Raw genomic sequence first — 24,585 nt, 5'->3', positions numbered from 1 at the left:
GATGAAGGCATCACACCAGGCCTCTGGGGCAGCGCCAGGCCACCCAGGCCAGACCAAGCCGCAGGTGCTGCACTGCCCCAGGTGCTGAAGCAGAAGCACTGCACTGGGCCACAGCTGCTGGAGCAGCAGCCGGAGCCAGGCAGCTCCTTGGTGGAGTGCAGTAACCACGTGAGGACTGGAAGAACCACAGATACATGGAGCAGGGGGAGGGGCACTCACCATATGTGGCTCTACACCATGTGTGGCCCTTACCCCCACCCTTCAGTTCCATGTATCTGATTTGTCAGTTTTTATTGCAATATTTTTGGATCTCTGTGCTATATAACTGGGTCTGGACTGGAAATTCTATAGATCTGAAGAAGTGGGTCTGCCCCAGGACAGCTCATCACCTAATAAATCACTTTGTTAGTCTTTCAAATGGTACATGCCTGCTGTTTTGTTTTGTTAAAATACAGACTAACACAGCTACCTCTCTGTTTCTACGTGTTCAGCAGGTCTTTGGCTTGAAGGTGGTAACAAACTTTCATATCCTTTCAAAACAAAAAGCAGTCAAGTAGCACTTTAAAGGCTAGCAAAATAATTTATTAGGTGAGCTTTCGTGGGACAGACCCACTTCTTCAGACCATAGCCGTACCAGAACAGACTCAATATTTAAGACACAGAGAACCAAAAACAGTAATCAAGGAGGACAAATCAGAAAAAAATGATCAAGGTGAGCAAATCAGAGAGTGAAGTTGAGGGGGGAAGGTCAAGAATTAGATTAAGTATGCAGACGAGCCACTATAGTGATTCACCAGCAAAATTCCTTATCCTGGTAAATTCATTATGCCTGATTCAGCCCTACCTTGCACTCTGAGTGGTCTGTTAAGCTTCAGCTAAGTGGTTGCATGTGGGGTATGTGAAATGTTACTTCTTGGGGGTGCCAACAGCTTCTGCAGGCCCCTGGGCAACTTCTGGGGCGAGGGATGGTTCTGCGCTCCAGAAAAGGTAGGGTGTTGGATGGTAGGGCAGGGGCAAGCAGCATCCAGCCTTTACCACTGACCAGAAGGGGACTCTGGACGACACCCCCTAACCCTCAGAGCTGCACAGAGCATGCAACATTGCAATTTAAAGGGTTCAGAAACCAGGAACCCGTGACTTCTTTGAATCACCAGGCCTCTGGGCAATTACTGGAGACAGACGTTTCTGTTGGAAGAGATTTTCTGACAAAACATCTGTTAATCAAGGGTGGCCAGACACTAAAGCAGATCGAAAGAGCGATCCACTCTGTCAGCAGCGTGGCCAGACTGCCTGGCCACTCTTTCCACAAACTAGCCTACCAGAAGCACAGCAGACAGTGTTGCCCAGTGTCCTGGAAGCCTTGTCTATTGACAGAAGGGCCCCCAGAGCATCCACACAGCTTTTTCATTGACATACTCTGTCAACAAAGGTGTTCTTCCTCATCTGGGAGAAGCAGAAGGTTGTCTGTGGAAGTACTGAGCTTAGTTGTCAGACTGTTGACAAAACACTTTGGCCATTTCTACACAGGCCACTTTCTCCGAAAGTGGCATGGTAATATACAGCCTGAAAGATGCTAATGAGGTGCGGATGCAAATTCCCCACACCTCATTAGCATACAGTCACATGATTTGGAGTCCAGAAGACCGTTCTTCCGGACTCCAAAACTCTATGTAGAAGTGCGGCTCCGGGGGAGTTTCCAGAAGGAAGTCCTTCTTCCGGACGCCCCTTCTTCCCGAAAATTTTTGGGAAGAAGGGGCCTCCAGAAGAAGGACTTCCTTCCAGAAGACGTCCAGGGGCCGAGCTTCTAAATGGCGTTTTGGAGTCCGGAACAATGGTCTTCTGGACTCCAAATCACATGACCGTATGCTAATGAGGTGTGGGGAATTTGCATCCGTGCCTCATTTGCATATTTTGGGCTGTGTATTACCATGCCATTTTTGGAGAAAGTGGCCTGTGTAGAAATGGCCTCTCTGTGTGTGTATGTTTGGTGAGTTTTGTCCACAAACCTCTGGTTTTGTTGAAAAATCTTGCTAGTGTAGCCATAGCCTTTGACATGGAAATGGAACATCATAGACATTAAATATGCAAGGTCAAATTCCTCCAAGATCTTCATTTTACTGACAGACACAATTTAAATAATATAGTTTTGGAATTAAAAGACCCTGCTCTGGTTCCCATATAAGTCAAGGGCAAAACTCCCCATTGGTTGCGCCTGGAGCAGAAGCAAACCTAGCACCATTAGTTCTTGATCATCCCCTCTCCACTTTCTTGGAGTGATGACATAAGAATCTGTTATTTTAAAACTCTACCACATTGCTGTACTAGGGCTATATGACTAAGTTTATTCCCTGCCTCCTTTCACTTGCACGTATTGGCCAAGATTTTGCTATCATTTATACAAGTCAGTAACTTTGTACATCACTAGATCCACTCAGTTTGGCTTATTAACTGAAATCAGTGGGGCTCAGTCATGAGCCAGTTGCAAAGCCAGGTTCTAAGTGGTCATGATCCAGTAAACACAAATATCTTTATGCACATGAGTGGTCTCAGTTAATTCTAATCTAAGATCTTATGCTGCCATTTACTTCATGCAGCTGGACACATGAACCTATGTAATATCCCTTTTCCTTCTGTAGGGCTCCTCACTGTCTCAGATGTCTGCCCTGGCGTAGCAAGGTGCAGAATTGGCATGTTAGACAATTCTTATGGTCCGGCTATTCACTCCTTCCAAAACTGCTTGAAAATGTAAAGCATATCTGTGGACATATTTTGTTACTATCTTTCTATTTTATTCTTTGACTAATGATCAGTTGGCTTGGAAAAACAAGATTTTAGAAGAACTGTTTGAAAAATAGAAAAAAGTTCGACAGAATTTTCAGCAAATTGTGAAGTGTTTTCTATGGTTTTATGTTTATTGATAATCCAAGCTTCCACTTTCTGAATTTTCTGTGAAACTTTTCAAAATATCTTTTTTAATTTGAAAGCAGAAAATTTTCAAAAGGGAACCTGGTGTTTTTTAAATAAAACCATTCCAAATTTGACAGGTCCTTATTCTGAAAAAATGTAACTAAAGCAGAACAGTAACAATAGCATTGGAAAAAAGGAAAGGAAAGAAGCAGGCAATTTTTTCTAGGACAGCCAAACAACTTTGTCTATTTAAGGTTTCTGTCAAAAATTTTCAAAGGCCCAACATTTTGAGGAAGAAGGGGCTTCCGTAAGGAGGATTTCCTTCTGGAAGATCCCAGCAGGCCGCACATCTGCACATGTATTTTGGAGTCTGGAAGAGCTTCTTCAAGACTCCAAATCATGTGCCCATATGCTAATGAGGCATGGGAAATTTACATCCGTGCCTCATTAGCATCTTTGGGATGGCTCATTACCATGCCACTTCCAGAAGAAGTGGCATGTGTAGACACAGCCAAAGGGAAAGAGAAAAAAGAAAAAGAAGAAAAAAAGAAAAAAAGGGAAATTTTGGAAAACATCTAAGAGTTTTCCCATTAAGTTCCATGTTTGAAAAAAGGGCACAGTTCTATGAATATTTCTTTCATCTGAAAAATTCACGTACCCTTTCTCAGCTTCTTCTTTTGCCCATCCTGCTGTTATCTGAATGATTCTTCCCATGGTGTTATGATCATGGCGTAATTTAGAATACTGTAAAAAAAGTCATTGAGTTGAATTGAATGCATGATATTTTTTCTCTAAATTAATACAATTTTGTTCTATTCCCAGCCAGAAAATTAAAAATAAATACTTCTTGCCCAAAATATCAGGATGAACTATGGTTTTGCAGATTTCTTTCTTTCTTTCTTTCTTTCTCACACCATAACAAAGGGGAAATATAGCCAGAGTTGTACCAAAAATGTTACTTCATCAGGACAAATTCTACTCAGAACTGTAACTTCTACAATGGAATAGTAACAGAGAGGAAGCCGTGTTAGTCTGTATTTAACAAAACAAACCAATAATCATGTAGAACTTTAAAGACTAGCAAAAAAAAAATGTTAGGTGATGAGTGTTCACGGGGAAGACCCACTTCTTCAGATCTGAAGATATCTTCATATCCATATCTGAAGAAGTCTGTCTGCCCCCCGAAAGCTCATCACCTAATAAATTATTTTGTTAGTCTTTAAAGTGCTACATGACTGCTGGTTTGTTTTACTGCAATGGAGTTACTGTGGATTTTGCACTATACTAACAGAGTGAAATTTGGCTCAGTATTATTTTTAAATTATCCCCAAATTTAATAGTCTTTATAGTCTTTCAGAAGAAACATTCTTGATTACACTTTATATTATCTTAAGGGGGAAATGTGCGTTATAGATAAATAGCTATTAAAAAAACCAAACAAACAATTGAGTCATATGGGAAGTAAAATGAGCCAACAGTTAGTTGATGAGACTGGGAATCAGGAGACTAGGGTTTTTTTTTTTTGGTTTTTTTTTTCTGAGATCTGCAGCTAAATTGTTGTGTGACTTTGGACAAATCACTCATGCAACAGGTTTAAACTTATATGCTTTAAGTTGGGCACCTAAATCTATATTCAGGAATCACAATATGTAGATAATGGAAGCTTTGGATGTTCAGCTCCTCATCAATTAGGCCACTTATTTAGATCCCTAAATATGAATTTAGGTGCCTAATTTTAGGGTTCCAAGTTTGAAAAAGTGCTATCTGCAAAAAGAGGATCACAAATATGTGTTTCAGAAAGGTGTTATGCTGCTAAATGAAAAAATACTGGCATAGCATTTTGAAATCCTTGGCTGACAGCTCTTTGGGTGTATAAGTGCAAAACACTATTTGTTATTTTATTACATAATATCTTCTGTTCTAGTCTCCTTTCCCTGTGAGGAAACTATACAAACTTGACAAGCCCATTCTAGACAACTGTCCCACTAGACTACGGGACAATCAGAGGTAACTTATCTGACGGCTAAGCATGCGCATGAACTAGTGCAGAAAATCATTTGCTCAGGGAGTCCCTGCTACTAGCTATAGCACTGGTTGAGTCTGCATCAGAGGAGGGGGAAGACAATGGCAAGAGTTGGTGCTGAGCGTGGGTCTTCTAACTATGCAGTTTCTGTTACCATGAAGACCACATGGTAATGGCCAGGGAGGCAAAAAATGACCTCTGCAGGAGCTTGCTCTGTGCAAGACTAAAGATACAGTGCAGAAGACAGACTGGAAGCGAGAAGAGAGGCTTTAGGAGGGTACGTGGGGGGCAGGACAAATGATGGAAGCAGTGATGAGCATGCTTGGGGTGCAGGGGAGAACTGAGAGGAAGGAGTACTAACAGGCTAATGGTCCTTGTAGACATGCATTTGATAAACCTTTGTTCCTTATTCAGTCTCTTAAAAATTTGAACCTGGGTTAATGAGATATAAGAAAGAACTTCTTCTTTTCTATTATAAAAAAGAATCATTAGTGATCAACTTCTTAAGAACCTCACGCAAAGGAACTATTCCAATTCCTATTGCAGGGCTGCCCAAAAACTACTGACCCCAATAAAATAATTACTTTATTTTAAGGAAAGTTTGAATTTCTCCATTGTGGAACAGTTCACATGCATTTCTTACTGATGCCAAAGGAAGCTGAATACATGGATTAGGGAGACAGAATGAACCTGAAACATTACAATATACAGCAGTATGGAGTTGCAAGAGATGGCAGGAATGTGGTTGTAATGTGCAGGGCCGCTTCCATACCACAAAGTCCTGTGGCTGTGCTACTACATCAGGATATAAGTATATTGAACCTGGTAACCACATGATCAGTCTTTCTGGGAACAGAAAAGGATATTCTCCCAACCCTGATTTGATTTCCGCACTCACTTTGTCCATGCTCTGCCCCACCCACATGGCAGCTTCTGCATTAGAACTGATTTTAACACAGGTGGTCTATCAGTAGCTTGCTTACATCTGTTGGTAACAGGAATCTCAGCCGTTGAAGTGCTGCAGTCTTCTGCCTTCATCCTGTCTGTGACAAAGGCTAAAGCACAGATTTATAACATTCTTCACATCCATATTATGAATTATACAGCTCAGAATTTCCATTGTTCCTCAGGCAACAGACATATACTCCTGCCCCCTCCCCCACTCCCAGGTCTCCTGCTACCCAGTGTAGTCCTGGCAATGGCTTTAAACTCGGAATGCTTCACTGTAAGCATTAACCTCTACTTGTTTGCATCTCAAACACCAAGTTGAAGAGAATGAAAGGCCTCTTTTTTAAAGCAATGCTACATGATATTTTATTTTCCTTTTTTCCTTTTTTTTTAATCTTCTTCCTCTTTTGTTCTTTTAAGCCTTTGTCTTCCTCCTCAGACATCAATGCCAGCAGGGGTCAGACAAGCTGTTAGAATCAGCAGTTGGAAAAAGCTGAGAGACACAATTTTCAAAGATCAAAAAGAGAAAAACTGGAAACTTCAGAAACTGGTGCCCACATATTTAGGTTGCTCAGCTACAAGTAACTGATATGGACTTCTGTCTTGAATTAAATATGCAACATCCACTCTACTCTTGTGTTACAGTGCTGCAGGGAAATTGCATTACACTTACATGAATCTTGTTTCAATGAACCAAAATCTGCATTCCTGACCTACACCTAAAAAAAAAAACATTTTTAAGCTTAACCATCTTGATAGCAAAGCTTGACTATTCAGAATGTCTAAACTTATGGTATTTTCCACAAAGTAAGATAAAGGTTATTTTTTACACAACATCTCTCCCAAATCAATTGTGTTTCCAATTCCCTAGACCATATATGTTTTCAATCCACTAAACCATTTACATCTTTGGAATGGACAGGAAGGAAACAATAGCAAGATTAGGCATATTAAGATTTCAAGATTTTCATTTCTTGAAGCATTGTTACTCCCAACTGTTTATAATGAGCAACTACTTGAACCTACATCTTATCATGACATATGGCAAATTCATCCTCTTAAAAAAAGTCTTCAAATGCTGTCCCGGGCATTAGGCAGGGTGTCAAAGTTGCCACACAATTTAAGGATGACAAATCTAAATATTGAGGGTGAAAATTGTGGCCTTATTGGTGTCATTGGCAAACTTCCACAGGATTTAATAGAGAAAGAATTTTGTTCTCATCAGTGTTGATACTTTTAAGACTCTGTCCCCCATAGTACCTGCACATCATGCAAATGCAGTGTGAAATCTTTGTGGCAGATGAATCAATGATAGTATCTTCCCAAACTGTTCTCATCAAAATTGTTTTCTTACAGCCCTAGATCTCAGAGGCCTGTGAATATACTGGAACCTGTGCTTTCATTAAAAAAATAAACAGAGGATGCCAGAGAATGTTGTAAAGACCAGGGTTCAAAAAAGAGCTAGACAAATTCATGGTCCCCCAATGGCTGTTAGCCAGGATGAGTAGGAATGATTTCCAAAGCCTCTGTTTGCCAGAGGCTGGGAATGGGTGACAGTGGCTGGATTATTTGATGATTACCTGTTCTATTAATTCTCCTGGGACACCTGGCATTGGCCACTGTCAGAAGACAGAAAACTGGGCTAGATGGACATTTGGTCTGACTCAGTATGGTCATTCTTATGTTCTTAAAAACAGTAAGTTTCTAGCTCTCGTGGTTTCAGAGATAAACTTGAAAATATAAATCCAAAAGTTTTACAAGTTAGATGGCAACCTCCTCTTCTGCATATAATATGTTAAAAACCTCATGTGTTTTAAGCCAATCGCATGAGGTTCTGTGGACAGGCTCATGATTTTTGAATGCTTGTGATTGGCATTATTGTGATATTTCAGTCTCTCAGAGGGCCAGTCCAATGGAGGGCTTTGAGCAGCAGGCCAGAGACTGGGAACTGGACTGTTTAAGTGGTAAGAAATCAGAGAAGAGCACACAGTGATCTATGTTGCTCAGAAACTGGGCACATGGTTTGTGTAGCATGTGGAACCCTAAAACATATCCATGGATTTGAATATGAGTTATTACCCATGCGTTACCTCTGTCCCTTCAGGAACTTCAATAACATTCCCTGGTTCCTCCCTTGCACTTCTCCATATTTCTATAATTATTATATATTTACATATTGAAAACAGTTCTATTTTAACTTGAGCATCTAAATCCTCAGTATTACCTCAGTCAATGGGAGTGTTTAGAAAAGTAAACATGTAATAAATATATTTAATTAAAATGGCTGGAAATTTTTAATATATTTGACCAATTTCAATGAAAAAATGGTTGAAACATTCATAAAATGATCAGAGACACTTGGTCCTCTTTTTCCTATAGGAATGCAACATTGTGGTAAAAGAATAGCTGAAACAGCACCATTCTAAATTTTCATGAATGTTCTGTATTTCAGGGAAAAAATGGGATGACTTTTTAATGGCAAGGTCACGCCATTTTTCAACGAACTTCATGTAGGATACATATGTAGGATACACCAACCCACACCTATGCGATTTACATTATGGAGACAAAAGGGGATGAAGCAAAGATCGTTTGGACTTTTCTGACTCTTCTGACATTTTCTTAAGTCTGTCTTGGCAATGACAGATAATTTCCTTTGTTTTGATGAATTCCTAGGAGTCTCCATGCTTCAAATGTCATTGAAGTATTGAATGCTATTTCTAAATGGGAGCATTCCTACCATTTATACCAGACATCTCTGTGGTACAGATTCTTAAACACGGCTTATATGCACTGTCTGTGCCCTCATCATAGTCTTTTCCATTTCATTCACTTGTGGTTAGGGACTGAAGGTAGACTGTCAATTAACTCTTACAAAAGACAACTGTAGTCTCAGATTCCCACCGATTCCATTAAGAGTTGGGTACGATAATAATTCCTATTCAGATTTTTAAAATTATATTTGGAACAATAATAAGACCTTAAAATCTCTATAATTATTGTCATATGAATACAGAAACTACAGGCTGATTCTTTAGAAGTGTTGCTGGAAGGGACATGCTATATAGGTAATGTGTACACAGGCAAATTATTATATGGTCAATTCATCCTTTCATCACTGGCTATTACAGTGATCAGATGAAACCATTGTTAGCTCTTTGGGGCCTGGGAAATATTTTGTTCTGTGTTTGCACAGAATGAGGCCCTTTTTACAACTTGGACTCTTAGGCATTACTGCAATACAAATTACTAATAACTACAGTAACAAATTATACCAGTGGAAAGATTTCTATTGACAACAGTCAGAAGCAGTCCTTGTTTTCTAGGGAAAAGGTTCCAGAACTCAAGGCTGATGATTCCTTCCCACCTCCTGCCCCCAGGCTTAACACCTTGCAGGCCCAAACCTTACCACCCAAACCCAGGATTAACTTGTGTTATCCAGGAGCTCCATGTGCTGCTGCCCCCCCCGCCCAATACTTCAGTGGGATGCCGTCTCCTCTTCACCATGGCTGCACGGCTCCCTTCAGTGCTCCTACTCCCCCCATGTACAGCATGGCTGGGGCCGCTCCCAGTGCCTTTCTGCACTGCAACAATAGGACTCAAATTTAATTGGTTTAACATCTGGATCCCTCCTGCTCTTTCAGTGTGTCAGGCAGGAAGCTAGAGAAGTGAGGGGCAGCAACGGCGGGAGCCACAAATGACTCCTTAAGGAGCCACATGCAGCTCAGAGCTGCCCACCCAGCTTCAAAAATGTTGCTGCTGCCAGCTCTGCAGGCTGGATGAAAAGGCTCCATGAGCCAGACTCATGGGAAAGAAGGTGGTGGAATGCCATTCCAGGGTGTTCCACCAGAAAAAAAGCCTTAGGCAGAATTGTTGGAGTTAATTCACGAACAGGAAAAAAATTGAAGTAGCAGTCATTTGGCTATGTAGACTAACTTCAAGTCTGATACCATCATGCAGTGTATACTTTCCCTTTATTTGTATTTTACTAACATACCAGGTTTCACTGAAACTGGCAAAATGTAATTTCTGTAGGAACAAGTGGGAAGACTAATGACAGCATCTTGCCATGCATAGCAGAAACAGTGGTGCCATCTAAAACATGGCTTTTAGAAGATGCTTACCTCTTCAAAGTCTAGATGATCGCTTTATTTGAGCAAAAGGATTCAGATCATAAACAGTGTTCCCTCTAATTTTTTTCCATTCAGGGATGGAATAAATTTTGTTACAAGTGCCACCAATAGAAATACATGTTGCCTACAGTGGATGGCTGAAAATGCCCTGTTAGTTAGTTTGGTGGTACCTGAATCTCTCCTGAGGAGCCAACCAAACACTCAGCTTACAGGGAACACTGATCATAAGACACAGATTAGCTGTAGCCTCCAAACTCCATGGTAGGACACTGGAACCTGAATTAGAGTGTTTATAATCAACTAAAAATTGATGGTCTGAACTTGTTCTCATTTAAGTAACTGAAAAAACTCCTGGCAATTTAAATGGAAACCAGATCAGACTCTTAATTTGTAGTACATGGGAAGTGGAAATATGATTAAATCACAGCTTCTGTCACCAAGTGCTGGTTTAAAAATGTAACCATTCCAGGGCAGCTTAAAACTAGTGCACTGAAAATATAAGCCGCAAGAATCTGGGCTCCTCCAAGGCACAATCGTAGTCTTATGTAACTGGTGCTTTGGCGTAATCCCTAGCAGGAGAGGTCTTCTTTGCAAAGTTACATATTCACTCATTATCCAGGAGTCAAACAGACAAGAGAATGCGAAGAATTTAGTGCAGACAGCAAAGACTCCTTTTCCCTCTAAAGTAAGGGTGTAAGCAATCTCACACCATTGTTCCCAGCTCCAAATTCATTGTGTCTGCATTACTGCTTACTAACTGCACATGGAAAGGAGGAACAAAGAACTCGCCCTTGCTCCCACATCTCATTTGTATAATGGACTTGAACATGATGGGAGTTTTCACATCATGGTTGAGCAGCCTAACTGTTAGAGGAAAAAAGATTGTCAGCAAGAAGAGGCGTATGTTGCACTGAAAGAGAGTCCCAGACTAAGGTATTTCTACACTGCAGCATAAAGACAATTTTAAGGCAGTTAGCTCAATTTCATAATGTGACTGTCTTCACTGTGAATACCATTAAATCAAATTTAACAGGCGATACAGTTGACATTCTTGCATCGACCATCTGATATAGTGTAATGGCAAGTTTGAACTTACAAGGTTGAATTAATGCTAGCGTGGAAACAACGTAATCAATTTCTTTAAATTAATTTTATTGGCCTCCAGAGGTATCCCACAATGCTCAGAATGTGTCCATTCTGTCTGCTTTCACCTCCCCTGCTCTCCAGGGCTACGTCTACACGTGCAGCCAACATCGAAATAGCTTATTTCGATGTTGCGACATCGAAATAGTCTATTTCGATGAATAACGTCTACACGTCCTCCAGGGCCGGCAACGTCGATGTTCAACTTTGACGTTGCTCAGCCCAACATCGAAATAGGCGCAGCGAGGGAACGTCTACACGTCAAAGTAGCACACATCGAAATAGGGATGCCAGGCACAGCTGCAGACAGGGTCACAGGGCGGACTCAACAACCAGCCGCTCCCTTAAAGGGCCCCTCCCAGACACAGTTGCACTAAACAACACAAGATACACAGAGCTGACAACTGGTTGCAGACCCTGTGCCTGCAGCATAGATCCCCAGCTGCCGCAGAAGCAGCCAGAAGCCCTGGGCTAAGGGCTGCTGCCCACGGTGACCATAGAGCCCCGCAGGGGCTGGAGAGAGAGCATCTCTCAACCCCCCAGCTGATGGCCGCCATGGAGGACCCAGCAATTTCGACGTTGTGGGACGCGGATCGTCTACACGGTCCCTACTTCGACGTTGAACGTCGAAGTAGGGCGCTATTCCTATCTCCTCATGAGGTTAGCGACTTCGACGTCTCGCCGCCTAACGTCGAAGTTAACTTCGAAATAGCGCCCGACGCGTGTAGACGCGACGGGCGCGATTTCGAAGTTGCTGCCGCTACTTCGAAGTAGCGTGCACGTGTAGACGCAGCTCAGGTGTACAGGAAGTAGGAAACAGGAAGCCTGGCAATTTGCATTCATTTTCTTTCTGGCCAGTGTGGTAATTGCATCTACTCTACCATGAAAGTGAGACCCAGCATAGAGCCCTCAAGAGAGACAGGATCTCATTTTGGCTGGCAGGTTAGCCCCAGGCCCACCATGCCATAGGTGGCTTGGCTGTGGGGACCAGACAGCAGCACATTAGACAGTGTCATGTCCTGCCCTGTGAGGAGTGAAGGCTTCTTTCTTCCCTGCACAAGAAAGGCCAAGAAACTTCTTTTCTGCACTTTACATATGTACAGGGCAGCCCCCGCCGTACCCTCCAGAGATGCGAGGAGGCTGGTGTGCTCGCCTCTGCCCCACCACACCATGTGCCACCTGTACAGTGTGGACGGTACTTCCAGACAGTATCATGTCCTGGCCTGTGCGAGGTGAAGGCTTCTGTGCTTCCCATTTACTGGGAGCTCACCAAGCACCAGGGGGCTGGCTCCCACTGTAGCAAATAGTTGCAGGGGCTGGCTGGCCCCTGAGAGGCAACATGTGCTCAGGGTTGTCTCCCCAGGCAGCACCTATTTTCAGGGCTGGCGCCCCAGCCTAAGAAACCTGCTGACCACACCATGTGAACTGGTCCATCAGCTTGCCCCTTCCAGCTGAAGTTGTGTTGGGGGGGGTCATCCCCTGGTGGCACCCATTTTTGGGCCTGACCCCACACCTAGGCACACAACTGATCGGAAAATGTCCACAGGTTACAGTGGGCTGGCTTCAGAGAGGGCAGTGTGAATTTTGCTCCCACCCCCACCTAAGAAACCCACTGATAGAACCATGTCAAAAGGTCCCTCAGCTGGCCCCTGCCAGCTAAGTTTTGTTGTGGGGCTGGCCCCTGGGCCTTGCTCCAGTACTCCCCCTTCCCAAAGTGTGTGGCTTGGGGGAGCCACAGTCTCTGCAGTGGGCTGCTTGCTATATTTTCACCAGGGAAAAGCAGCTGAGCAATTTGTTGACAAGGTACAGTCAGCTGGGTGTTCCCTTATTTTTCAAAGTCACTGTGTTCCTTTCCCCTGGGATGCCCTACTTTTCCATCTTTTCTGCTTTGCTTGAGAATTATGCAAAGTCTTTCCCAAATTGTAAGGGCATCATGGGTACATGGCAGAAACAGCTGGGTACTCCGTAAGGTTATTTTAAAGTCACTATTTTTCTTTCCCCTGGGATTAGTTGAGCGACTTGTTGACATGGCACAGTCAGCTGGGTGCTCCCACAGCTTTTTTCCTAGTCACATGGAACCAGTGTGTTCCACTTGGGCATCATGGGTACATGGTACAGTCAGCTGTGTGTTCCCACTGCTTATTTGGGTACTTCACCTTGTGATTTCCTCCTACGTTTCTGAATATGATCTGTTTTTGACACACTGTTATCATAAACAATATTGTAGTATGTGGGATTTACAGTTCCCTGATGTGCTGCCTTAAAATGAAAGGTATTCTTTCACTAGGGCAAAACTAGTTGAAAAATCTGTTGATATGGTTTAGTCAGCTGGGTGCTCTCAGGAGACATTTAGTTAAAAGGTCTGTAAAGTGGAAAAATCAAACAATTTCTCTCATTGGGCAAAGACACTTCTGAAAAATGACCATTTGTTTTCAATGGGAGGGGAATGAGGGAAGCCTACATGGGTAATAGAGGGGAATCCTGACTGGTGGAGGGAGCCCGAACAGCTCTGGGAGTGGACCCCTGAATCTCTTGGGGATTGGAGGAGAGGGGCTGGTGGCCTGGAGAAGCTAGCGTTGTCCTCCCCTGCTTTGGCAAATTCACTTGTTCAGAATCAGTCATTATCATTCACCTTGAATGATCCTCAAACTCCTCTGTATATGTACACATCACTAGCATGCATCACTTCTAGGGTGAAAAGCAATAAGTAAACAAACAGTGGAGAGAGTACACTGTACAAGAGTAGGGGGAAAGGGACAGAAGAGATGTCATATGATCATCATTGCCCATGAAAAGCCAACAAGGTTTTGACTTATGAAGTCTCAGCTGGTGAGGACTTCTTACTGTAAACTGTGTATGTCTCTAGAATGATGAAGGTCTAAGTTGATGATTGGGAAGTCAGGAAATAGAGGCTATTTCAAACCCAACTCTTATCCCTGCAGATACATGGTAAAACAAAGATGTACTATACTATAGTGAAGAACCATCAGGCCACCTGACTGCTGAGTGACTGAATATTGCTGACCAGGCAGTTATGCAGTAAGGTACCTTGATGCTTTGGAACTAACAATTCTTAGATTGTTTCACTAATGAGCAGCTCTAGATTGTGATTTTGCTTAAACTTCATCTATTCATATTTTCCCCTTCTAAACTAAGGGCCTCAGCTACCTCTGTCTTCAGATATGTGCACAAAACTTCCACTGACACCATTCGGAGTTATACATGACTATCTGACACCAGAATTTAGATCTAAAAGTTTATGGCACCCTGAGGCCCTATTTTTGTCTGTTTTACATGGTCACATTCACAGCTGTCCTTGGATACAATAAATCATCTCTAAATCACAGTCCTAGTGTATAATCAAGAACTAGAACTATTCATGAGGTAGCATCTAGTACTAATAAAGATATCCGCAGGGCACCATGCAAATGTAAAAAACAGATGTAATATTCATGCATTTGTGTTCTATTTTATTAATATTTTTCTTAGCACGTACAGTGAGTTTGTCTGGTATGGAATTTATTCATGGGAATATCAAGACAGGGAAACAAAGAGATTGGCGGGGATGGGAGGGGGCAGAAATAAAGAGGAAATACAGAAGTGTGGGTGGCAGAATAAACATCAAAGTAGCTGTACAAATGATCAATGGACACCAGGAAGGAACACGAAATATGTATCTTCTGTTAGCTGTATTAAAGTTGATCTGAATTGCAATATCTCCTGAAGCACTATCAAAACAGTACTGTTTTCACTTTCAACACAGTGCTATTGTTCCATGGTACAATGGTAAAGACTGATTTAGATCAGCTGCTCCTTTGGTCTTAAAAAAAATAGAAATTCTATATAGCTTTGAGGCCCTAGTCCATAATATCTCCTACAGCATCCCAGTAGACTGTGGAATTGTGGCTACTGCAAAGGGGGAATGTGGTCTGCTGCACTGACTGCGATAAAAGGGGCAGAGACCTGTCCTTTGCATTTTTCTTATCCCTTTAAGAGACGGATTAGCCTTGCTAGCTCCACACACAACCCTTGCATCCACATAGGTTCAAGAATTATCAATCTAAATTGCCGCTAAGTATGGATACATAAATTAGAATGTGCCTAGCCTCCTGTCTTTGTGCCCCTGAACAGCTGCTACTTACTATCAGAATGTGTCTACACTAGCATTGCACTTTCCAGAGAGGCACACAAATGAGGAGATTGAAAATGCAAATGAGGCACCAGATTTACATATCTGGCACCTCAATTGCATATTCTTCTTTTGAAAGAAGAAAAGCCGTCTAGACATGGCTCTTTCAAAAGTAAACCCCATCTTCAAAAGAAACTTCTCCCCATTAGAAAAAGGGGAGAAGGGTTCTTTCAAAGATGGTGTTTACTTTTGAAAGAGCCATGTCCAGATGGCTTTTCTTCTTTTGAAAGCAGTATATGCAAATGAGGTGCCAGATATGTAAATCTGGTGCCTCATTTGCATTTTCAATCTCCTCATTTGTGTGCCTCTCTGGAAAGTGCAATGCTAGTGTAGACACATTCTGATAGTAAGTAGCAGCAGTTCAGGGGCACAAAGACAGGAGGCTAGGCACATTCCAATTTATGTATCCATACTTAGCGGCAATTTAGATGTAACTCTGCACCTCATTTGCATTTTCAATTTACTCATTTGTGTGCCTCTTTGGAAAGTGCAATGCTAGCGTAGCCACAGCCACAGTGATCTATGCCTTATGGAGCTAATGCTAAACAAAGTGGGGTCTCCAAATAACAAACTGCTGCCTTTCACACAAAGAAACTAAACAAAACCGTAATGGGTAAGTATAATGCAGGAGATACCCTGGGACAAGTTCATTTAATCCAGGCTTTCAGTGGTGTTATGTGAGCAATTAGCTAAGCCAATTATGTGAGGCACATGCATTTAATTAACCAGTGCTTAAAAACAGCAAAAAGATAGCACAACTTTACTGCACACTGCAAGCACTGGTTATTTGCACACTTCAGTGTGGGACTAATGACTCAGGAGGGCATCTGCATGAATCATGGATTTTTTTGATTTCCTAGCAATTCTGAAGAATAGAAAAAATGTTTTGGGTCAAACTCAAAACATTTTTTTTAAATTTCAGCGAACTGAACAGTTGAAAAAGTTGAACAAAATGCTTCACAGAACTTAAAATCATTTGAGCATCAAGCTAATTTGTAAAGTAAAACTGAAGGAAATTTTTGAATGAAAAACCACTTCGAATCAGAAAATTGAGATGTTTCATTTTGAAAATGGGAAAATAAAACCTGGAATGAGCTGAGATCCTAAGGCTACATCTACACTTACCAAAAACTTCGAAATGGCTGTGCTAATGGACAGATCAAAGAATACTAATGAGGCGCTGAAATGCATATTCCATACCTCATTAGCATGCTGCCAGCTGCAGCACTTCGAAATTCCCATGTTTCACTCCCGTGCAGCTCGTCTATACGTGGGTCCTTTTTGAAAGGACCCCACCAACATCGAAATCCCCTTATTCCTATAAGCTCATAGGAATAAGGGCATTTTGATGTTGGTGGGTCCTTTCAAAAAGGACTCTTGTGTACACGAGCCTCGTGGAAGCGAAATGCAGCTATTTCGAAGTGCCATGGCCAGTGGCATGCTAATGAGGCGCTGAATATGCATTGCAACACCTTATTAGTATTCTTCGATCTGGCTATTATCATGGCCATTTTGAAGTTTTTGGTAAGTGTAGACACAGCCTAAGTGTTATTTTAAATCAGAACATTTCAGTGAAATCAACATAAATTTGCAAAAATATTTTGTTGTCACCGAATCTACATTTTTCCCCAAAAATATTTTGGTTCAACAATTGTCCCCAGATCTAACCAGTAGCACATTCCTATCTTAAATTCACTATATACCTTAAATCTTTCTGGAATAAGTGAAGAACACACAGCTCCTTAGATTCACTGCCAATAGGGAGATGCCTGCCTTCATGGCCACATCTACCCTAGCATTCCTCTTTCAAAAGAGGCATGCAAATGAAGGACATTGAAAATCAAAATAAGGCATAGATTTACACGTCAGGCACCTCATTTGCATATATTTCTTTGAAAAGAGCTTCTTTCAAAAGAAGAAAAGCAGTGTAGATGCGGCTCTTTCAAAAGTAATCTCCATCTTCGAAAGCACTCTTCTTCCTGAAAAACAGGAAGAAGGGTTCTTTCAAAGGATGGGGTTTACTTTTGAAAGAGCCACATCTACACTGCTTTTCTTCTTTTGAAAGAATAATATGCAAATTAGGTGCCAGATATGCAAATTTGTGCCTCATTTGCATTTTTATTTCCTTCATTTGCATGACTCTTTTGAACAAAGAATGCTAGTGTAGATGTTGCCCAAGTGCTTTACATATCAGTTGGCTAACACAAGATCCAAACACAAAATGCAACGTTTGGGTACTTTAGCTGTGGTCAGACTTGGCCAAAATTTCAAAATGGCTGTACTAATGGCCAAATCAGAGGCTACTAATGAGGTGCTGAAAAGAATATTCAGCGCCTCGTTAGCATGCTGCTGGACGTGGCACTTTGAAAGTGCCTCATTTTGATTGCGTGCAGCTCAGCTACACGGGGCCCTTTTTGAAAGGACCCGTCAGACTTCAAAATCCCCATATTCCTATCAGCTGATAAGAATTTTGAAATTTTGGCCAAGTGTGGCCACAGCCTTTGCGGTTTACTTTGGTGGACAACCTTGGATTCAGAAACTAATGCATAGCTTACATCAGTGTTTCCCAATTTTATTTGGTCACAGAACCCTTTTAAACTTGAAAGAGTTTTGCACCACCCCAATAGCAGTCTTGTATATGTCTTAACTCCTCTCAGCCCCAAACCTAACTTCCCATCCCCAGGATTAACCCACCTCAGCCCCTAACTGGCCCCCAGGACTAACGCATGCACCTGAAGAGGCCCCTGACTATTCCCGTCTGAACAAACTTTCCTCAAGTTATTTCCTCCCATTACCTCACTCAACATGGAGGACAAACTTACCTTAGCCACCACTGCTTCTCTGATTCTAGTCCTGAGGGCCTGATTTCATTGGCCTCCTATGGCAATGAGAGTGGCCAGTCAGCCAATGAAGGTGAGAACAACACAGGAACTGCAGGACCCATCTGGCTCCCCTTCTGGATAGCCCTTAGCTCCCACTGCCCCACTCCCATTGCATGTGTGCCGGCTACTTTGCAAGTGGGGGTTCTCTGCGGCTCCCTGCCATGCTACCACTGAAATAATGGAACTACATTTCCTCCTGTTGCCCTGCTAGCTGTTACACCAATTACACTTAGTTCTACTGTTCCAGTGGTGGCAGGGCAGGGCAGGGCAGGGAGCTGCAGAGGAGTCAGCAGTGGCAGCATCCGGAGTCGCAAAAGACTCTTTAGAGCTGCATGCAGCTCCGGAGCCACAGGTTACCAGCTCCTGATCATTTTCAAACAGAACCCTTATTTTCACTTCACATAATGCCATTTGGGAAACACTAGTTTACATTAATACCAAGTATTAAAGGCTTCTTTGTCCTAGCAAAGGAAGACATAGCAAGAATCAATGTCTGGAAGTTAATGCTAGACAGTTTTGAATTACAGTTGACCCTTGATGTTACAAATACCAATTTTATGAATGAGTTTCTCAAATAATTTTTCCCAATGAAAAACATTACATCATGAATTTGATGTCAAAGAAGAGCAACTGGCTCTCCCTTCACATTCTAAAGCCTTCCATTCATTGGGAATCACTTCCATTCATTGGGAATCACTTTGCGCTGGTTTGAAAGAGAAGAGTGTGATTCAGTACAACTGAGGAACTAAACCTACTGCAATTTTGAGATGTTCAATTTTATGAACTCTTCAATCCATAATTAGTTTGCAAAACAGGGACTTTAGTGCAGATATAAGAAACACATTTTTTAACTGTGATACTGATTAGCCATTGGAACACACTAGTAAGGGAGGAGGTGGATTCTCCATCTCTTCATATCAAGACTGGATGTCTTTGTGATAGATATGCTTTTTTCAGACACAAGTTGCTGGCTTTAATAAAAGGAAAAACTGGATGCAATTCAATGGTTCATCTTACACAACAGGCCAATTTAGTGGATCTAATTACCTCTTCTGGTCTTAAAATCTATGAATATATAATTTACATTGGCAGGGTTTTTTACTTTGGATAAATATATTAGTTATATAACGAGCTTGCATGAGAGAAATAACTGAATGGACACTATTTATTTGTGATGTGTTACATGCCTCTGAGTTTAACTAAAAATATCTTACACTCTGATTTTTTTTCCAAGCAGGTAAGACACAGATTAAACAAAATTGATATAAACTTTGCTGTTCTGAGGCTAATAGCAAAACTTCACTCTATAACACTGTTAGGCTGCCTATAATATGGTTATTACATCAGTGAAGAAAAGCATATGAGAATTCAGGGCATACAGAAAATAAATGATACTGAATTTCCTGCTTATTTTATGCTGTTTGGAGGTCACTGTGTGTAATATTGGAGGTTTTTTCCAAGCACAGCTGAGAGGGCCAAATCAGGGCAAATTGTTTCAAACTGAGATATTTACATTGCAAGACTGGTGGTCTTGCATTATAAGGCACACGAAACCAGTCACACAGAGCACTTCCCTCAGACACTCCAGTTTCCCTTTTGCCACAAACAGTCCCCTCTTTACACAGATGAGAGGTTATGAAAACCAGTCTCACCAAATCCTAATAGATTCTTCTGGTTCCAAAATACCAGCCACATCCCCAGGTCAATGCATAATGCAAATCTTATCCAAAAGAGCATGCTGTGCCAATCCTGTAGACTCTAAAATCTAAAGGTTTAATAATAAAAAGAAAGAATAGGTTGAGAGTAAAACAGTAAAAAAATCAAATTACATACACCAATCACAAAGTTCTTGATTCAGGCTGGCAGCAGAGGTGGAATAGACTGCTCTCTTAAAAGTTTCTAGAATACGTCTTCTGTTTGGATGGGTCATAAGTCTTTCTGGGCTCACATTCTTAGCAAAGACGCTTCTGAAATGATGTGCTGGAATGAAGATAAACGTGGAAGAACACAGAGGACCCTCTTTATACCTTTTCCACATGGGGGGAATTCCATTGTTCCTCCCTGAGTGGAAGCACATCCAAGATAGAGCCTGTCATGCGGGCAGGTCACCTATTTAAGTCCTTTTAGGCAATCTGCCATTGCCTGTCTGCTGGGTTACTCATTACAGCTTCCTCAGAGGTTGACTGGAATCTTATAAGGTCTTTTGTCTGTAGTGTGACCATCCATATGTATTGGGTGGGATGGTCCCGTATTTGGGACACCAAAAAGGCATCTCTGCTTATATTTTAAAGGGACTAATTGTCCCATATTTAGACCCTCAGGGGTTGGGGGTGGGGGCGGGAGTGCCTATGGCCACCGCTTCCTTGGGGCTCTGGGAAGGAGCACCCACAGCCACTGCTTTCCCATGGTTCTGGGCAGGGAACACCTGTGGCTGCTGCTTCCCTGGGACTCAGGGGAAGAGAGTGCCCACGGCTGCCACCTCCCTGGGCCTCTGGGTGAGGAGCACGCGTGGTTGCTGCTTCCCTGGGGCTGAGGGGGTGGGTGCCAGCTCTCCAGAGCTTGGTGCAGCCAGGAGGAGCCACCCTTCCCCCTATATCTCCCTGTCCCATGTTTGAGACAGAGATATGGTAACCCAATTTGTCTGTTAAATATGGCTTCACTTGACTAGGAGCACTTTCACAATAGGTTGCCATGCCTCCTATTGTGATCTCCCAGAAACTAACATTTCAAATACAAGCACAGAGCTAATACTTATAACTTCAAATATAAAAATGATACAAGCATATGAGCAGTAAAAGAGAATCAGTGAATTATAAGCTTTTAATAGACACCTCACTTGGCTCCACTTTCCCCAAGATTTGGTGGATATGTACAACAGTGGTTGCAATATGTTTTTCATGTTCATCTTCAAATCCATTGATGTCACTCTATGTTAGCTGAATCATTTATTAATGATCATTATTTTCTGGTAACACCCACAATGCCCTGTTGAGAAACAGAGAGCATGTGAACGGCCGAGAGTGAAAAAGGTACGGTGAACAGGTGGTGACAAATGTAGATGATGACAGAAGTGCATCTGATTAACAGATTATAAGGTCAAAAGGGACCACTGCAACTCTCTAGCCTAACCCCCTGATCAACACAGACTACAGAATTGCACCAATTGAGTTTTGCATCAAACCCATAACTTTTGTAAGAACTAGAGCATTTCCTTTACAAAAGGATGCAATCTTTATTGAAAGAATTCAAGTGATGGTGAATCTACCTTGCCTAGGTAAATTATTCCCATGGTTAATTACCCTTATTTTAAAAAATTATGTTTTTTCTTGTCTGAATTTGTCTAGCTTCATATTCCAGCCACTGGATCTTATTATAATTTTGTGTGCTCGAATAAAGGCTCCTCTAGTTTTAGAAATTTATTCTTCATGAAAATAATTTTAGGCCATGTTCAAGTCACCTTAAATATATTGAGTTCTCTTTGCTTCTCCAGCCAAGATCATCAAACATATTGAAGCACTTACCTCCCTTTGATTTTAATAGATGTTAATTGCTTGAATACCTTTTAGTATCTGGGCCTCATTTCTTTAGTCTATCATGGTAGCAATAAGATTATTTTTAAAGAGACAGTTCCTCAAGGCCCTAACAAATTGACACTGGCAGATGTGAATCTTCAGGAAGATTTTGGAAGAGGAAAGATCTGTATGGGCCCTCTCAGGAAGGAACAGTATGTGCATAGCTGTTACATGGAGGAATGCATGGCAATACCCTATTGAAGAAGCAGGTAAACCACATCAAGACTGAAATCCCTGGTGATACACATGAAGGATTGCCTGAAAAGACACAAGGATGAATAAGTAGACATTGGAGAATATCCTAACTAGGGCCATGGTAATTACTGGTACTAGAGAGTTTATGGTTATGTCTGTTAAAGAAACTTCTAGGAAGGTCATTCTGGATGGTCAAATTAGATGCATAAAAAGAACTGGAAAAGAAACAGTTATGCAGAAACAAATAGATGACCAAAATATGAGTTAAATATTTTCCAACTGCGAGTGCACAAATATGAAAGACTTTGCCTACAATCACATGTGCTTAAAGAATGTATAAATTGTGCTGTTATTAGAACACACAAAGGTGTATATATAGACACTTTTGCTTGTTTAAAATGCAGCGAGAATTGATTCTCAATAGTCAAAGTCTTTTCAGACTCATACCCCCGGGGAATCAGTGGATTTCACAGAGTGGAAAAGTCAGCACATCTCATGCCTTTAATGTTTGCAGGAGTTAGGAAGCACACCCTGATGATTATCATAGTACCACCCAACACGTTGCAAAACCTGGCGAGTTCTGTTATGGTAAACATTCAGGAAAAGAGATTATTATAACCATAAGTGCTTGTGTATAATAAATAAATAAATACATTCTCTAAGTGCAGAAAGCTATTAGACAGCATTTATCTTTCAATAAATAAGACTGTTACCCCCTACTTTATTTGCCTCATATAAGTCAATTAAAATATACACTTCTTATTAAGAATGGTATAACATCAATGCTCTGTTAATTCATTCTCATCGTCCCTCCTCATAAGCCTGTCTTGCACAACTGAACTCACTCCAGGCTGTTCAGCCATGCATGCACATCTTGAATTTCATTACAGTTTTCAATACAGAGATCATCTGAGCTTCAGTAGGAGATATTTAATAAAAAAGTTCAGAACATTCCAGTTTCCAGGAGCTGAGCCACTGAAAACTCATCTTACAATTATATCGTCAGGGATGTCTGATAGAACATTTATTTAATCTTCACTTAAGACATTTTTATCGAAATCGGAGGTGCAGACAAGTAAGCCTGGTCTCAATTGTGACTTGTTAAAAGGATAATGGAATGATTTATGATTGGAAAAGCTTCGCACACATGAAATAGAATCTTCAGTTCTCAACAAAACCAGGTGGAAAAGTAATCATCAGTGGCTGCAACAATATAATCACTCTTCTTTTATCCAGGATGCCACAAATTGACCAGATTAAAAAAAAATTGCAAAAGTCTCTGATTTCCATATGATGTCGCTCCCAAATTTCACCTTTTCCCTTAATGTGATAGAAACCCTTTTCTCCTTATAATTTAACACCTACAAATTTCAGTGGATTTTTTTGCCTAAAACATTTGCCTTTCAGTGCAAAGATACAGAGTTTAAATAGTGGGATGTGATCATATTTTTATGAGATGTCTTAATGATCATCTTTTCTCTCATCAAATACATCACTACATTTTCAACACTCCAATTATCTTTATCATCATAATACATTAAGGAAAAGTAACAGGAAAGAAAGTATAATACACAGAATTACAGTATATTTCTGTTATATTCAGGTAACTTTATGTATGAAATACAGTAGCTAGTATAATATAAATGGATAAACTAGAGGACAGACTTTGCATGAACTCCAAAACTAAAATTCTGGGTATGTTTTTTAGATTTTCCTTGTGCCCTATCATACATTTGTATTTCATTAGCCGAAAAGGACTGAAGCTGTCCAATGACCAAAATGATTCTAATCTAAAAAATTGTTGGCCTAGTGGCTGGAGCATAAACAGTCTGCATCACAAGGAGTGATAATATGTATTTCAAGGGTAAATTTTGATTAATATTTCCATGCATTTTTTCCACCAATATAACTGTAACCTTGTCAAGTCAAAGCACATTTCTGGCTACAGCAAATAAAACAGTGGTAACATTTGATTCAAAACAATGTGTTTTTTTTAAAAAGACAAATTACATTTGAGCCATAGGCAGACACAGAATAAAATAAAAATGGAAAGCAACTCTGCTATTGTGTTTAGTGCTGGAATCACAAGTTCATGGGGCAGAGCTGAGCAGTAGGTGCTAAGAAGACCTATGTGTTTCCCCACCACTAATCGAGGATGGTTCTGCTGCAGTCCAGTTCCTGGCACGAAGTAGAGAAGCTTAAAGGCTACTTTGAACAATACCAACTGCCAATGGTGAGATTGCCATGCTTCTTTGACCTAAATCATGGCTCCTGTGTTGGTAGCTGGGATCAAGATCATATAGGAATCCATGAAGTGGTTTTAGCAGGGGATTCCCCAGCAAAGAGTGAATCCTTCACTCATTAAACAATCTTTAAGGCAGCTGTATGCTGAGATGCCTGTGCAAATCTGCCTTAACACAGTCAGGACTTGGGCCTTTAGTATCCAGATAGGCTATGTCTACTCGGAGCTCTGCCCAGCACCACTGCCAGCAGAGATGTGCAAAGTGAGCTGCTTAGGATTAGAAATGGTTTCCCATCTGCATACTCCCAAAGCTCGTTACCATAGCCATGAAAGAGTTTGGTGCTGGCAGAG

Source organism: Carettochelys insculpta, chromosome 2 (assembly GCF_033958435.1).
Source record: "Carettochelys insculpta isolate YL-2023 chromosome 2, ASM3395843v1, whole genome shotgun sequence".
Lineage (NCBI taxonomy): Eukaryota > Metazoa > Chordata > Testudines > Carettochelyidae > Carettochelys > Carettochelys insculpta.
This window is presented reverse-complemented; position numbering follows the sequence as displayed.